Source organism: Dendrobates tinctorius, unplaced genomic scaffold, assembly GCF_039654945.1.
Source record: "Dendrobates tinctorius isolate UK_male_01 unplaced genomic scaffold, ASM3965494v1 ptg000143l, whole genome shotgun sequence".
NCBI lineage: Eukaryota > Metazoa > Chordata > Amphibia > Anura > Dendrobatidae > Dendrobates > Dendrobates tinctorius.
The window spans coordinates 23,628,886-23,643,862 of NW_027361810.1; the positions used below are offsets into that span (position 1 = coordinate 23,628,886).

The window sequence follows — 14,977 nt, forward strand, 5'->3', positions numbered from 1 at the left end:
CACCCTCCATGTTCCAAGAGGGACAGGCAGACATGCTGTTCAGTTATGCACAAAACAAAGAGGAGTCAAAGTCGCAAAAAGATCACAGGGGGAACAGCAAATTTTATCTAAGGAGGAAGATGATGAGACGCAATTGCCGATAAGTCAGGTTGTTGTTAAGTCATCAAGTCAGGAGGACCAGGGTATGGCGGTGGAAGACGAGGCGGTGGATGACGTAGTAACCAAACTAACCTGGGAAGCTAGATTTCTGTCCTGATGAATAGGTCGTGCGCGACCTTGAAACGCGTTGACCCTTTAAACCTGTTTTATTAATAAATTTTTATCCGTTGGAAACCATTGTGGATTCATCAGCAGCAGCAACATCTCCCTCCCGATCGTTTCGCACTGTTTAGTCCATCTAGTAACTGATGTCCTTGCAGCAACTGATATCTATTTCATGCCAGTTACATGTTGCTCTGTAGCAACTATATAAGGTGAGTGGATCCTTTTCCTTTCCACCTTTTTGTTACCAATTAAGACCCTATTGCGCTTTCTTTCTTTCCCAGTTTTGTTCTTCAGGTTTCCCACTGACTCCCATTATACTCGTTACTCATAATGAGCAACTGAGCATTTTAGCGCTTCCAATTGGAAGAATGGACTGATCACTGTAAGGGTACGTGCACACGCCGCGGAATGCTCTGCGGATTTGGCCGCGCGGATTTTGTAAAATCCGAAGGTAAATCTGCAGGTCAAAAGACCTGCGGTTTATCATCTCTACAATGGAGGAGATGGTAAACCGCAGTGGAATCCGCAGAAAGAATAGACATGTCAATTCTTTCTGCGGTTTAGAAACCGCAGCAAATCCGCGCTGAAAAATCCGCACCGTCTGCACTGCGGTTTTTGATATCCATAGGATATTATGGTACTGTACACAGTACCGCAGCAGAATCCGCAGCGTGTGCACACACCCTAAAAACAGCGGATTTTCAACAAGTCGATATACAGCCAAAAATCCACTGTTTTCGCACTGTGGAAACTTAGATAAAAGGTGGAAGATCATCTGTGTTTTACAATGCCAGCAGAGGGCATGAGATGTGCACATGCTGCAAAATATATACGCAGCGTAACCTCAGGAGTCGCAGGTTTCAGAGCTGCAGCTTGCCAATTTAGGCCGCAGATGTAGATGAGAACTTCACCGGCTCCTTCTTTGCAATGATATCCGCAGCAGTAAATGCTGCAGAAATCGCTGTGGCACCTCTGCTGCAAAAGGCTTGCAATGGAGGGGCTACATCAGAACATAGTCTTTGGCAATGTGCATATGGAGGTTTTGGAACAGAAACTGAGTGGAGACTCCAAAACCTCATCTAAATCTCAAAACTCATCAAAAGCTTTGAGCTTCTGCTCCAAACACTCATCATAAAGACTCTGTGTGCACATAGCCTTAGGGTATGTTGACTTTGAGTCTTCTTGCTGAGTTTTTAGAGCGTAAACTCCAAGTTTTTTTTAGGAGGTTTTTGAGTAGGATTTCAAAATTTCCACTCCAAAAGAACTCCTTGTGAACATTCCATTAAGGTATGTGCATACTGAATCTGTGCAGAGTTTTTGAAGCAGAAAATCCCATGTTTTTGAGGAGGATTTGGAAAGTTTCCACTCAGTTTCAGTCCCCAAAAAAATTATACTTAAGGTTATATGGAAAGAGTTATTTGGTTTTTTTTTGCAGTGGGTCTGCTAAAAGAAAAAGCCTGAAACAAAAAAAAAAAAAAAACACTGGAAGGACTTCTCCATTGTAAAACTGCTTTTTTTTTGTTCCGTCTTGACACTTTTTTCTTTTTGCTTCAGGTTTAAAAAAAAAAATGCCTGGTAGGAAAAAAAAAAAAATAAAAGCTGATTCAAAATTCAGCACAGAAAAGTTCACAGAATATCTTGAGGATTTTCTGGAAAATTAGAAATTGACAAGCAACTTTTCAAATTCTCTTAAATGCAAAACGCCTTAGAAATGTTGACGTTCTGCCCAGTTTCCTCTAAAAAAAAAAAAAAAAATCAGCAAAAAGGCTCTGTATTCATTTTGGGAGAGGTTTTTTTTGTTTTGTTTTTTTTGCAGCCTTTGAACAGTGTCTAGACTGGAGCATTTTCCATCAGGTGCCGTTTCAAAGAAGTGACCTGAATTTTCTTTTCTCCTACCAGACATTTAGGCTGTGTGCACACGTAGCTTTTTTTTGCATTTTCGCAGCGATTTTCCGCTGCAGAATCGCAGCAAAAAAAAACTCGCATCCCATGCAATTCTATGGGATTCTGCAATGCTGTGTTTATGCGGATTTTACCGCTGCGGAATTACATCGCGGTAAAATCCACAGCATGCTCATTCTTTGTGCGGAATCGCGGTAATTCCGCCGCCATAGGATTGAATTGAAGCGCTCATTTTATGCATGTGGCTATGCCCTCCATGCGTAAAATGAGCACTCAATATGCGGATGGTACCCAGGGTCTGGAGGAGAGGAGACTGACCTCCAGGTCCTGGGTACCATAATCCAGTAAAAAATAGAATAAAAATAAATAATCGTCATATACTCACCTTCCCGGGACTCTTTCCCACCTCTCACCACGCTCCCGGCACCTTCCGGTCCCAGTAATGCTTTGCGCAAAATGTCATTGATGACGTCATCTCCGGTCCTTTGCGCTAAGCATTACTGGGACTGGAAAATGCCGGGAGCGTGGAGAGGAGATCGGGCCGTCGGAAGGTGAGAATAACCTTTTTTTTTTTTTTTAATTTTTTTTTATTTTTTACATTTTATCTTTTACTACTGAGGCCGCATAGGCAGCCTCAATAGTAAAATGTTGGTCACACTTGTCAAACACTATGTTTGACGAATGTGACCAACCTGTCAATCACATTCCAAGCGATGCTTCAAATCGCTTGCAATGTGCTTGAATTCCGCACGCGAAAATCGCGTGAAAAAAAACTTGTTTTCCGTGTGAAAACGCATGCGATTTTCCCGCGGCGGGAGTTGCGGAAATGCTGCAGATATTTCCGCAACATTTCTGCAATGTGGGCACATAGCCTCAGTAATGGGGGGAAAAAGATGCTGAAATCATTGAACATATAAACAGCAACGTTTTTACAACAGAAATTAAAAGTCCAAAGTCTGCTAAATGTTTTTTGCGGCAATTTTTCAAGCTTTTTTTTTTTTTTTTTTGGAGTCTTTCCCTAGAGTTTTGATAGCAGAACCTACAGGTTTCTGTGGAATATTTGGAAAGTTTGCAATCAGTTTATGCTCCAAAACTTTCTAAAAAAACCTCTTCTGTGCCTTAGACTTCGTTTATTTGAGAAAGTTTCCTCCTCATAAGGGTATATTCACATGCAGCAGATATGGTGCAGAAATTTCTGCAGTTATCCTATTTATCTGAATGGCGGTGACGGAGGTAGTCTGCAGCCACACACAATGACTCACTTGCTCTATACAGAGCAGTAGGGACTCAGACGCCATGTGGCCGTGCTGGATTAGATGCTTCAAATCATTTTCATTTAAAGGGAATATGTCAGCAGGTTTTGCTATGTAATCAGAGAGCATCATGATTGTAGGAGCAGAGACCCCCCTGATCCAGCGATGTGTCACTTACTGGGCTTCTTGGTGCAGTTTTGACACAATCCCTGCTTTCTCAAGGTAGATGTAGCAGTGACAGAATGCTGAGCTGTGTATAACCCCGCCCACACCCCTGATTGGGCTGCTTGTGTACACTGTTAGCGAGCTGCCAATCAGTGGTGGGGGTGGGGTTTATACAGATTAGCTGGACTGCTTGGCACGTGAGACCTTGTCCTGCAGTGATAATCTGCTAATAAAACACTGATTGTATGAAAACCAAAAAACTGCTGCGCAGGGCTGAAATCAGGCTCTCAGCCCCTACATTATGCTGCTCTTAAATTAAATAACAATAAATCTGCTGACAGATTCCCTTTAAATACATTTCAGGGAGTGGGCGCCCAATTTACACCACATACTTTGGATTGCACACCCTCAACGCTACCATGTTGCGTCATCCTTAGGGCAGTGTTAAAACCAACTGAGCAATTCAGTTTTGCCGTCACCCCAACCCCCTATTTTTGTCTTTCTCTCTGCTTCGGACCCGTTTCCTCCCATTGCCAGTACTCCATTCTATTAATTTTTACTAATGACGAGAATCAATTTCCTGTGACATTTTTCTGTATTAACACTTCAGCCCTGGGGGGTTTCCATTAACATTCTGATTTTGTATAGTCCCATCAGAAGGTAATTTCCTCTCCCATTGGTCCTGGGTGATGAACGACCTCCAGAGATACGACCTTTGGGCAGGAATGTAATGTCTTTGGTGATTCCCTTGCACATCAGCTTTCCCTTTCGATGCATGTAACCGCCTTGCCTTCCTCCACAGGTCGGGCACTTCTGCTCATACCGTCTGACATGTACAGGGAACTTGTAAAAAAAAATACAAGAAGAGCTTTGTCTGTGGCAAACGTCTGCAATGTTCCGCCTGCAGTAGGATCTCCATCAGTGTGCCTGTATTATATGACATGGGGCGACCCAAAGTCCGGCCAGGGAATTCCAGAACCCGGAATCCTCTGATAGATTATTTCTAATAGTGTATGCGCGGATCGCACAGTGCACATACTGACCCCTTACAGCCAATAGGCTCATGCACAAAGTCAATTTTCAACACAAACCAATGGTCAACATGGGGTGGCAAAAATTGCAGCATGCACTTTGCTATCCCGTTTGCATGCGATGCAAGGGCAGCATTAAATAAGGCATGCAATGTAAGGGCCGCTTTCTATAATGCATGTCATGGCAGTTTTCAATCATGCGTGCCATGCAAGGGCTGCTCGAAAAAATTCATGCCATGCAAGGGCAGTTTAAAAGAATGCATGCATGTAATGCAAATGCTGTTTGCAATAATGCATGCCATGCAAGAACAGCATGCAATAATGCATGCCATACAAGGCCTGCCGGCACACCGATATGCAATGCGGAGCTGTACACAAAGCTGGTTACTTCCACAATTTGCTGTCTGAAGGCCTAGGACTGTCAGGGTATGTGCACAAGTTAAAAACAGAACCAGTGTGCAAAAAAATGCACAGGATGACATCACCACCTGGTGATTCTCCCAGCAAACAAATGCACCAACTCCAATAAGTTATACCATAACAAGAGAGACTGGAGTACGCGGTGACAACAAATAATATGCTTTTTTGTATAAAAATATATAAATGTTTATTATGCATACAAAATATATAAATAATCATACATAGTAAGATAGTGCACCAAGGAACATACAGGCAAAACACGAGGGCCACCCCTCTGGCAAGGCAATCCTATTATAAGCAAGTATTCAGGTCAAGTGACCAAAAGAAAAAATATATAAAAGGCAGGTCAGGGAGTCCCCATCGTGGATCGCAATAATAGCGTAATATATCCTGAACTGCCAGATTTAACCAATGGATAGTGCAGCTTACGGGATCTGAAAAGCCAGAGCGGGAGCCCCAGGTGCCTAATGTCCACCCCCGACGCGCGTTTCGCGGGCTCTGAAGCCTGCTTTCTCAAGGGGATAGTAAGTAGTGAGGAATAGGACCTTAAAATAGCTCATGTGATGGGTCACGTGATGCAGAAGAGCCAATGGCGGTGGTTTGTAACGGCGCATGCGCGGTGTGCGCGCCAGGTACTCAACACAGCCCGGGCGTCATGTCATCTCATGCACAGACGGGACAGAAACTATCCCGTTGTGCATGGAGGCATAAAGACGTCCTGCAGCCAGAGAACACAGGTGCCCACCACCGCGGACGCGCACAGCCACCTTGGCTCAGCACAATCTGCCACCATATATATAATAATAATAAATATGGGTGAACCCCAAGATACATAATGCATATAAAGGCAGGTAATCCGCCCCAAATATAACAAAATAAACACACATAAATAAGAAAAAGGTACAAAAGGAACAAAGCAGAAAAGACAATAAAGGACAAATGTGAATAAATGCATCAATCATGACAACAATACAATGTAAACAATGAACAAATAATACAAAGTGATATAAAGCTCAAAGAATATGTAAATCAATAAAACAGGCTGCAGAGAAGGTGAGGAGGGAGTCATCATAGTATGTCCATCTGTTTTGGTTCTTTTCAAAAATTCTGCAGCCGTTTCAGAATTTGAGAGTTCTAAATATATCACAAGAAGGGAGGTAAGGAATCCTATAATCACACAGAAAAATCAGGAAGTTTAAAAACAATAATAATAAAAACAAAAAGAAATAAAAGGGACATAAGGCAGTGATAGAACCAACAGATGACAAGCATAAGCCATTTATAGAGAAACTAAAACTCAGGAACGGTGCAAAACTAAGATGTTCATTTAGGCCCTTAGGGGTCATAGTGTCCAACAAAACAATCCAACGAGTCTCCATCTGGGCCAAAATCTTTTTGTAATTCCCCCCTCTAATCCCCAGATGGAGAATATCAATGCCACGTATTCTGAGGGACCCCGCATCACAATTGTGGGTTTTAAAGTGGCGCGGGATTGTTTTGAGTTCCGAGGGGTCCATAACTGCTTTTGCAGCGCCAATATCACGGACGTGTTCGCGCACTCGTACACGCAGTTCCCTTGTTGTCAAACCAACGTATATCCTGGGGCAGCCACAAGTGGCATAATAGACCACATTGGTGCTGCCGCAGGAAATACGATGGCGAATATCAAAGGTGCGCAGACCATCCGAAGCGGTGAAATTTGTACTTCGTTGGACATTGGCGCATGCGAGGCAGTGGCCACAGGGAAAGAAGCCCGGAGTTGGACCACGAGAACCAAAAGTATTACGAATTACCGGAACATAATGGCTCTTGACCAATAAATCGCCCAGATTTTTGGAACGTCGAGATGTCATGGCGGGGAGGTCACCCAAAATGGACTCAAGAACCAGATCAGCTTTTAAGACATCCCAATGTTTGGTGAGAATCTGGCGCATGTTTGTCCATTGATGATTGAAAGTAGTAATAAATCGAATGGGACCATCAAATCCAACTTTATCTTGGCCCTTCTTGGAATGCAATAAAGTATTACGTGGAGTTTTCCTGGCCCGATCATATCCTTGTTTAATGGATCTGCCACTGTAACCCCGGGCCCGAAAACGTTGTTTAAGGTCGGCAGCCTGGGCCTCAAAAAGGACATCAGAGGAGCAAATGCGCCTCACTCTTAGGAACTGTCCAACCGGGACGGCCCTAATGGTAGCTGGATGATGTGCAGATTCTGCATGAATCAAAGAATTAACCGAGGTGGGCTTCCTGAACACATCTGTCCTGACCCGACGTAAGGGGTCAACCTCCAAAGATATGTCCAGGAAATCCACTCTAGTACTACTATGATGGTAGGTTAATCTAATATTAAGGGAATTTTGGTTAAGTTGATTCATGAAGTCTCCGAGCTGCTGCACCGTCCCGTCCCACAACATCAGGATGTCATCAATATAGCGAAACCAGCACAACACATGGGAAGCGGCCGGCACGCCCGCGTCGCCAAAGATATGTCTCTCCCAGGAACCCAGGAAAAGATTTGCATACGCGGGCGCACAGGCCGCGCCCATGGCCGTGCCCCGCCTCTGGAGGTAAAAGACATCTTTGAATACAAAAAAGTTGTGGGACAAGACAGTGCAGCAGCTCGAGAACAAGATCGCACAAAGGGCCATCCAGGTCGGAGGCCCCCAAGAAGAGGCGCACCGCATCCAAGCCGTGAGTATGGTCGATGCAGGTGTAAAGTGACTCCACTTCAGCAACTACAAAAATGGTCTCATGTTCCACAAGGATGCCGTCAACCCGTGCCAGAACGTCCGTTGTGTCGCGAACAAAGGATGGCAGGGTCTCAACAATAGGTTTCAAATAGAAATCAATAAATTTACAGACCACATCACATAAGCCATCAATTCCCAACACAATAGGACGCCCTGGGGGGTTGAGGGCATCCTTGTGGATCTTAGGTAACAAGTAAAACGTCGGCACCTTTGGATTAGAAACAATCAAACCATCGAGAACCTTCTTAGAGATAATATTGGATTCATAAGCCTCAAATAAAATCTTTTGAAGCTCAATTGAGAAGGAAGCCATAGGATTCGATGTTAATTTAGTATAAGTATTTGAATCCCTAAGTTGCCGAAAGGCTTCACGTTCATACTTATCACAAGGCCAGACGACAATGTTCCCTCCCTTGTCTGCAGATTTAAAAACAACGTCAGGAAGAGCCTGCAACTGTTGGATTGCCTGACGCTGTTTAAAGGTTAAATTATCAGATCTCTTTCTAGTGGATAATTTCTTAAAATCATCCATGACGAGTTTTGTAAAAATCTCAATAGCTGGACTCAAAGACAAGGGAGGGAACTTAGTCGATCTGGGCAATAATGCAACAGGGAACCTACTTGTCTGGGGTGCTGCCTGTTCCTCAAGTAGGTCTTCAAGATTACGTAAGGCTTCCATCTCAAGAGTATTCAAAGATGCCGACGTTTGACCACGATGATGTAATTTTCTCAATAATAATTTACGAGAAAATAATTGTAAATCTTTCAAAGCTGTAAAAAAATTAAATTGGTTAGTAGGTGAAAACGAGAGACCCCTGCTGAGTACATCAATCTGTACCTCAGTCAGAACGTGTTGAGAAAGGTTCAATACCTGTGGTTTATTATGAGATCCATTTTGAGTAGACCTCCCACTCGACGTCTTGCTCTTTGTAAATTGGCGTGTGGCTATGCGTTGACTCAAGGAATCACTGGGCGACAATCCCTGATTAGAAGTAGATTTACCAGAGGATTCACCCTCAAATTATTTATTTGAACGTATCGAAGTAGACCTTGACCTAGAGAAAGATGTATTTCTGTGTCTTGGTCTTGAACGTTCATAACCATGACGCCAGTGATAAACACGGGACTGCTGTTTATCCAAAATGTCCCGTTTAAACTTTTTAGATTTAATTACTTGTATGTCATGGGCCCATTTTTGTAATTCAATATCAGTTTCTTCATTGAATTTTTTTAGGGAATCACTTGACATATTTTTACGCAAGCCAGCCTGTAATTGATCAATCTCTGCTTCCAAGGTTCCCAATGTATTGTGGTTCATTTCCTTTAATAAGATCATGAACCCTTTAGAGCATATATTTGTTAATTCTTCCCACCTGTTTTTAAAATTTTCATCAGATATAGGGAAAGAGGGGAATACCTGGACACGTAGTCCCCTTGGAATGAGATCAGACTGAATATATCTATCTAAAAACTCGTGGTTCCACCAAACCTTTGTCCGCTTTTTAAGGAGATCTTTAAATTGAGAAATAGATTCCTGTATGGCTAGGTTGGAACCATCACTAGAATTGCCCGTACTATCCTGGAGCACTTCATTTATTTGAGCACGCCATGTATTATCACGTGCACGGAAGTCCATATTGACACTGAAAAAAACTGTGAAAAACACAGAAAACAGCATTAAAAACAGAACCAGTGTGCAAAAAAATGCACAGGATGACATCACCACCTGGTGATTCTCCCAGCAAACAAATGCACCAACTCCAATAAGTTATACCATAACAAGAGAGACTGGAGTACGCGGTGACAACAAATAATATGCTTTTTTGTATAAAAATATAGAAATGTTTATTATGCATACAAAATATATAAATAATCATACATAGTAAGATAGTGCACCAAGGAACATACAGGCAAAACACGAGGGCCACCCCTCTGGCAAGGCAATCCTATTATAAGCAAGTATTCAGGTCAAGTGACCAAAAGAAAAAATATATAAAAGGCAGGTCAGGGAGTCCCCATCGTGGATCGCAATAATAGCGTAATATATCCTGAACTGCCAGATTTAACCAATGGATAGTGCAGCTTACCGGGATCTGAAAAGCCAGAGAGGGAGCCCCAGGTGCCTGATGTCCACCCCCGACGCGCGTTTCGCGGGCTCTGAAGCCTGCTTTCTCAAGGGGATAGTAAGTAGTGAGGAATAGGACCTTAAAATAGCTCATGTGATGGGTCACGTGATGCAGAAGAGCCAATGGCGGTGGTTTGTAACGGCGCATGCGCGGTGTGCGCGCCAGGTACTCAACACAGCCCGGGCGTCATGTCATCTCATGCACAGACGGGACAGAAACTATCCCGTTGTGCATGGAGGCATAAAGACGCCCTGCAGCCAGAGAACACAGGCGCCCACCACCGCGGACGCGCACAGCCACCTTGGCTCAGCACAATCTGCCACCATATATATAATAATAATAAATATGGGTGAACCCCAAGATACATAATGCATATAAAGGCAGGTAATCCGCCCCAAATATAACAAAATAAACACACATAAATAAGAAAAAGGTACAAAAGGAACAAAGCAGAAAAGACAATAAAGGACAAATGTGAATAAATGCATCAATCATGACAACAATACAATGTAAACAATGAACAAATAATACAAAGTGATATAAAGCTCAAAGAATATGTAAATCAATAAAACAGGCTGCAGAGAAGGTGAGGAGGGAGTCATCATAGTATGTCCATCTGTTTTGGTTCTTTTCAAAAATTCTGCAGCCGTTTCAGATTTTGAGAGTTCTAAATATATCACAAGAAGGGAGGTAAGGAATCCTATAATCACACAGAAAAATCAGGAAGTTTAAAAACAATAATAATAAAAACAAAAAGAAATAAAAGGGACATAAGGCAGTGATAGAACCAACAGATGACAAGCATAAGCCATTTATAGAGAAACTAAAACTCATAGGAACGGTGCAAAACTAAGATTCCAAGGAATGCTATTAATTGCTTGGAGTTCCTCATACTTTTTATGACATAATGGATTAATAAAAAAGAAGTTTTTACAAATCTGGTGAACTTTCATCCTTTTGCTGGATCCCAATTTTCTCATATCTCTATTTGTTGGGGCATACTCCCTGCCTGGATCCGTGCAAAACATAAGGTGAACACCGATTACCGCATCAAGAGGAACTCCTTTATGGTGAGCTGGCTATATGTTTTTCACATTGTTTGAAAAAAAAAAAAATATATATATATATATATATATATATATATATATATCTCAATAACTAAAATACTTGCTCATATATAAATAAAGTTCTTTGTGCCTCAAATTGTTACAAGTGTGCTCAGGTGTAGATTCTGATTTTGGGAGAACGATTCACCCAACAATAATTAAAATCGGGTACAATTACGAGTGTTGCAGCTCTGTTCTTGGCATCCTACACTCCCTACTGCGTAAGTCTGCCATGGAATGTGTATATGACCAATGGGGAAACATCTCGTTGCATCAGAGTCGTGCCGCACACTATGTTCATCGGCGTCGCAATCGCCATCTTGGAATTAGGAATTCTTATTACAATGAATGCTGGTATGCATTTTGTTCCCTTCTGAAACCTCTGGAAGTGGGATAGTACACTTGCAATCTTGTCCTCTCGTTTTATAGGTATGGGGAGCAGGTCTTTTTAGCATCTATTTTCATCAAACACCCACGCTACTAGTCCACATACACTGCTCAAAAAAAAATAAAGGGAACACTTAACACAATGTGACTCCAAGTCAATCACTCTTCTGTGAAATTAAAATGTCCAGTTATGAAGCAACACAGATTGTGAATCAATTTCTCCTGTTGTTGTGCAAATGGAACAGACAACAGGTAGTAATGAGCAAGACAACCCCTATAAAGGAGTGGTTCTGCAGGGGGTGACCACAGACCATTTCTCTGTTCTCATCGTTTTTGGTTGTTGTTTTGGTCACTTTTGCAGTTTGTCATTGCGCTCATCCCTAGAGATACAGTAGCATGAGGCGGTGGCTACAACTCATAGACGTTGCTCAGGTAGTGCAGCTCATCCAGTATGGCACATCAATGCGAGCTGTGGCATGAAGGGTAGCTGTGTCTGTCCACAAAGTGTCCAGAGCATGAAGCAGATACCAAGAGACTGGCCAGTACACCAGGAGACATGGAGGGGGCCATAGGAGGTCAATCTCCCAGCAGCAGGACCACTACCTCCTCCTTTGAGAAAGGAGGAGCAGTGCCAGAGCCCTATAAAGTGACCTCCAGCAGGCCACTAACATCCATGTGTCTGCTCAATCTGTCAGAAACAGACTCCATGAGGGTGGTATGAGGGCCCGAGGTCCACAAGTGGATGTTGTGCTTACAGCCCAACACCATACAGGGTGATTGGCATTTGCGAGAAAACACCAAGATTTGCAGATTCGACATTGGCGGCCTGTGCTCTTCACGGATGAGAGCAGGTTTCCATTGATCACATGTGACAGACGTGGCAGAGTCTGGAGACTCCGTGCTGCCTTCACCATCCTGCAGCATGATCAGTTTGGCAATGGGTCAATAATGGTGTGGGGAGGCATTTCTTTGGAGGGCCACACAGCCCTTCATGTGCTAGCCAGAGGTACCCTGACTGCTATTAGGTATCGGGAGGAGATCCTCAGACTCATGGTGAGACCATATACAGGTGCAGTGGGCCCTGGGTTCCTTATGATGCATGACAATGCTAGGCCTCATGTGTCTGAAGTGTATCAGCGGTTCTTGCATGATGAAGGCATTGATGCTATGGATTGGCTTGCTCGTACCCCAAACCTGAATCCAATTGAGTCATGCACATCTGGGACATCATGTCTCTTTCCATCCACCATCTCCACGTTGCACCACAGACTGTCCAGGAGGTGACTGATGCTTTAATCCAGGTCTGGGAGGAGATCCTTCAGGAGAACATCCGCCATTCGGAGACTTGTCAGAAGTTTTTAGACTAAAAGAACAATTTACATTTTACTAAAAAATATACATATAAAGGGTAAAATCAGACAAACTGAATATTTGCCAGAGCTGTATATATATATATATATATATATATATATATATATATATAAGTTATGAACCAAGCAGTTTTATTGGTATATGGCCTCCCATCCTGGTATACATGGCACCCCTCATTCCTATCCTGGTATTCATGGTTCCCTCACCCCCCAATCCTAGAATGCATGGTCCCCTCACCCCCCAATCCTAGAATGCATGGTCCCCCCATGGTCCCCCCTCATCCCTATCGTAGGATTATTATTATATATTTATATAGCGCCATTAATTACATGGTGCTGTACATGAGAAGGGGGTTACATACAAAGTTATAGATATCGTTAACAGTAAACAAATTTCCACTACAAATTTACAATGACAGACAGGGGAGAGGACCCTGTCCTTGCGGACTTACATTCTACGGGATTGTGGGGAGGAGACAGAAGGTCGGGGGTGCAGCAGCTCTGGTGGTGATGAGGCGGCAGCTCAGGCGGTGGTGAGGCGGCAGAATGGTCATTGCAGGCTGTAAGCTTTCCTGAAAAGATGGGTTTTCAGGTTCCGTTTGAAGGATCTGAGGGTGGTGGATAATCGGACGTGTTGAGGCATGGAATTCCAGAGGATAGGGGATATTTGGGAGAAATCTTGGAGGCGGTTGTGTGAGGAACGAATAAGTGTGGAGGAGAGTAGGAGGTCTTGGGAGGATCGAAGAGTACGTGAGGGAAGATATTGGGAGATTAGTTCAGAGATATAGGGAGGGGAGAGGTTGTGGATGGCTTTGTAGGTCAGTGTTAGTAGTTTGAACTGGATTCGTTGGGGAATTGGGAGCCAATGGAGGGATTTGCAGAGGGGAGAGGCAGGGGAGTAGCAAGGAGAGAGGTGGATTAGTCGGGCAGCAGAATTGAGGACAGACTGGAGTGGTGCAAGAGAGTTAGCAGGGAGGCCACAGAGGAGAGTGTTGCAGTAGTCAAGGCGGGAGATGATGAGGGCATGTACAAGAGTTTTAGTAGATTGAGGACTGAGGAAGGGACGGATTCTGGAAATATTTTTGAGTTGGAGGCAACAGGAGGTGGCAAGAGGTTGGACATGCGGTTTGAAGGACAGGGCAGAGTCGAGAGTTACTCCAAGGCAGCGAATTTCACGTGCGGGAGAGAGCATGATGCCATTTACCATAATAGATAGATCGGGTAGGGAAGATACCTGAGATGGTGGAAACATAATGAGTTCAGTTTTGTCTACGTTGAGTTTTAGGAAGTGAGAGGTGAAAAAGGAGGATATAGCTGATATACACTCCGGGATTCTGGACAGCAGAGAGGTGAAATCTGGGCCAGAGAGGTAGATCTGAGTGTCCTCTGCATACAGGTGGTACTGGAAGCCATGGGACTTTATGAGTTGTCCTAGGCCAAGAGTATAGATGGAAAAAAATAGGGGCCCCAGGACAGAGCCTTGGGGGACTCCAACAGAGAGGGGGCGGGATGCGGAGGTAGTGTGGGAGTGGGAAACGCTGAATGTGCGGTCAGAAAAGTATGAGGAAATCCAGGACAGGGCGAGGTCTTTTATGCCAAGGGAAGAAAGAATCTGTAGCAGTAGGCCGTGGTCAACTGTGTCAAAGGCAGAGGACAGGTCAAGAAGGAGGAGGATGGAGAACTGTCTGATAGCTTTGGCTGTGAGTAAAGGGCCCGTCACACTAAGCGATATCGCTATAACGTCACTGGTTTTGTGACGTAGCAGCGATATTGCTAGCGATATCGCTATGTGTGATACTTACCTCCGACCGGCTCCCCCGCTGGTTATCACTGATCGCGCGAGAACGGCCTGGGCCGTTTCTCGTCGTCAGCTTCCTGCTGTGGCGACGAACGACGCGTGGACGCGGGCGGGAGGACGTCTTCATCGCCTCGTCTGACAGGTAAGTAGCGACCTCCGACTGCTGCTATGTCGCTGGTGAGATCTGCCTGTCTGGCAGCTCACTAACGACCACTTAGTGATGCACCAGCGATCCTGACCAGGTCATATCGTTGTCGGGATCGCTGGTGCATCGCTAAGTGTGACAGTACCTTAAGTCATTAGTGATTTTGGTCAGGGCAGTTTCAGTGGAGTGGTGGGGGCGGAAGCCAGATTGCAGGATGTCAAGGAGGGAGTTAGATGAGAGGTGGGAGGAAAGTTGAG

At 44.0% G+C, this 14,977-nt stretch overlaps 1 long non-coding RNA gene across 2 annotated transcripts in view; it reads right to left on the bottom strand.

Annotated features, from left to right (window-relative positions):
- Window positions 1–10,276: 10,276 nt before the first annotated feature.
- LOC141049304 (uncharacterized) overlaps window positions 10,277–14,977 on the bottom strand; it is a 46,503-nt gene continuing 41,802 nt past the window's right edge. For both annotated transcript variants that reach the window (XR_012220326.1, XR_012220327.1), the window contains exons 2-3: window positions 12,595–12,770; window positions 10,277–10,614 (exon numbers count right to left, since the gene is read on the bottom strand). This is a non-coding gene — a long non-coding RNA (uncharacterized lncRNA). The remainder of the gene's footprint in view (window positions 10,615–12,594; window positions 12,771–14,977) is intronic.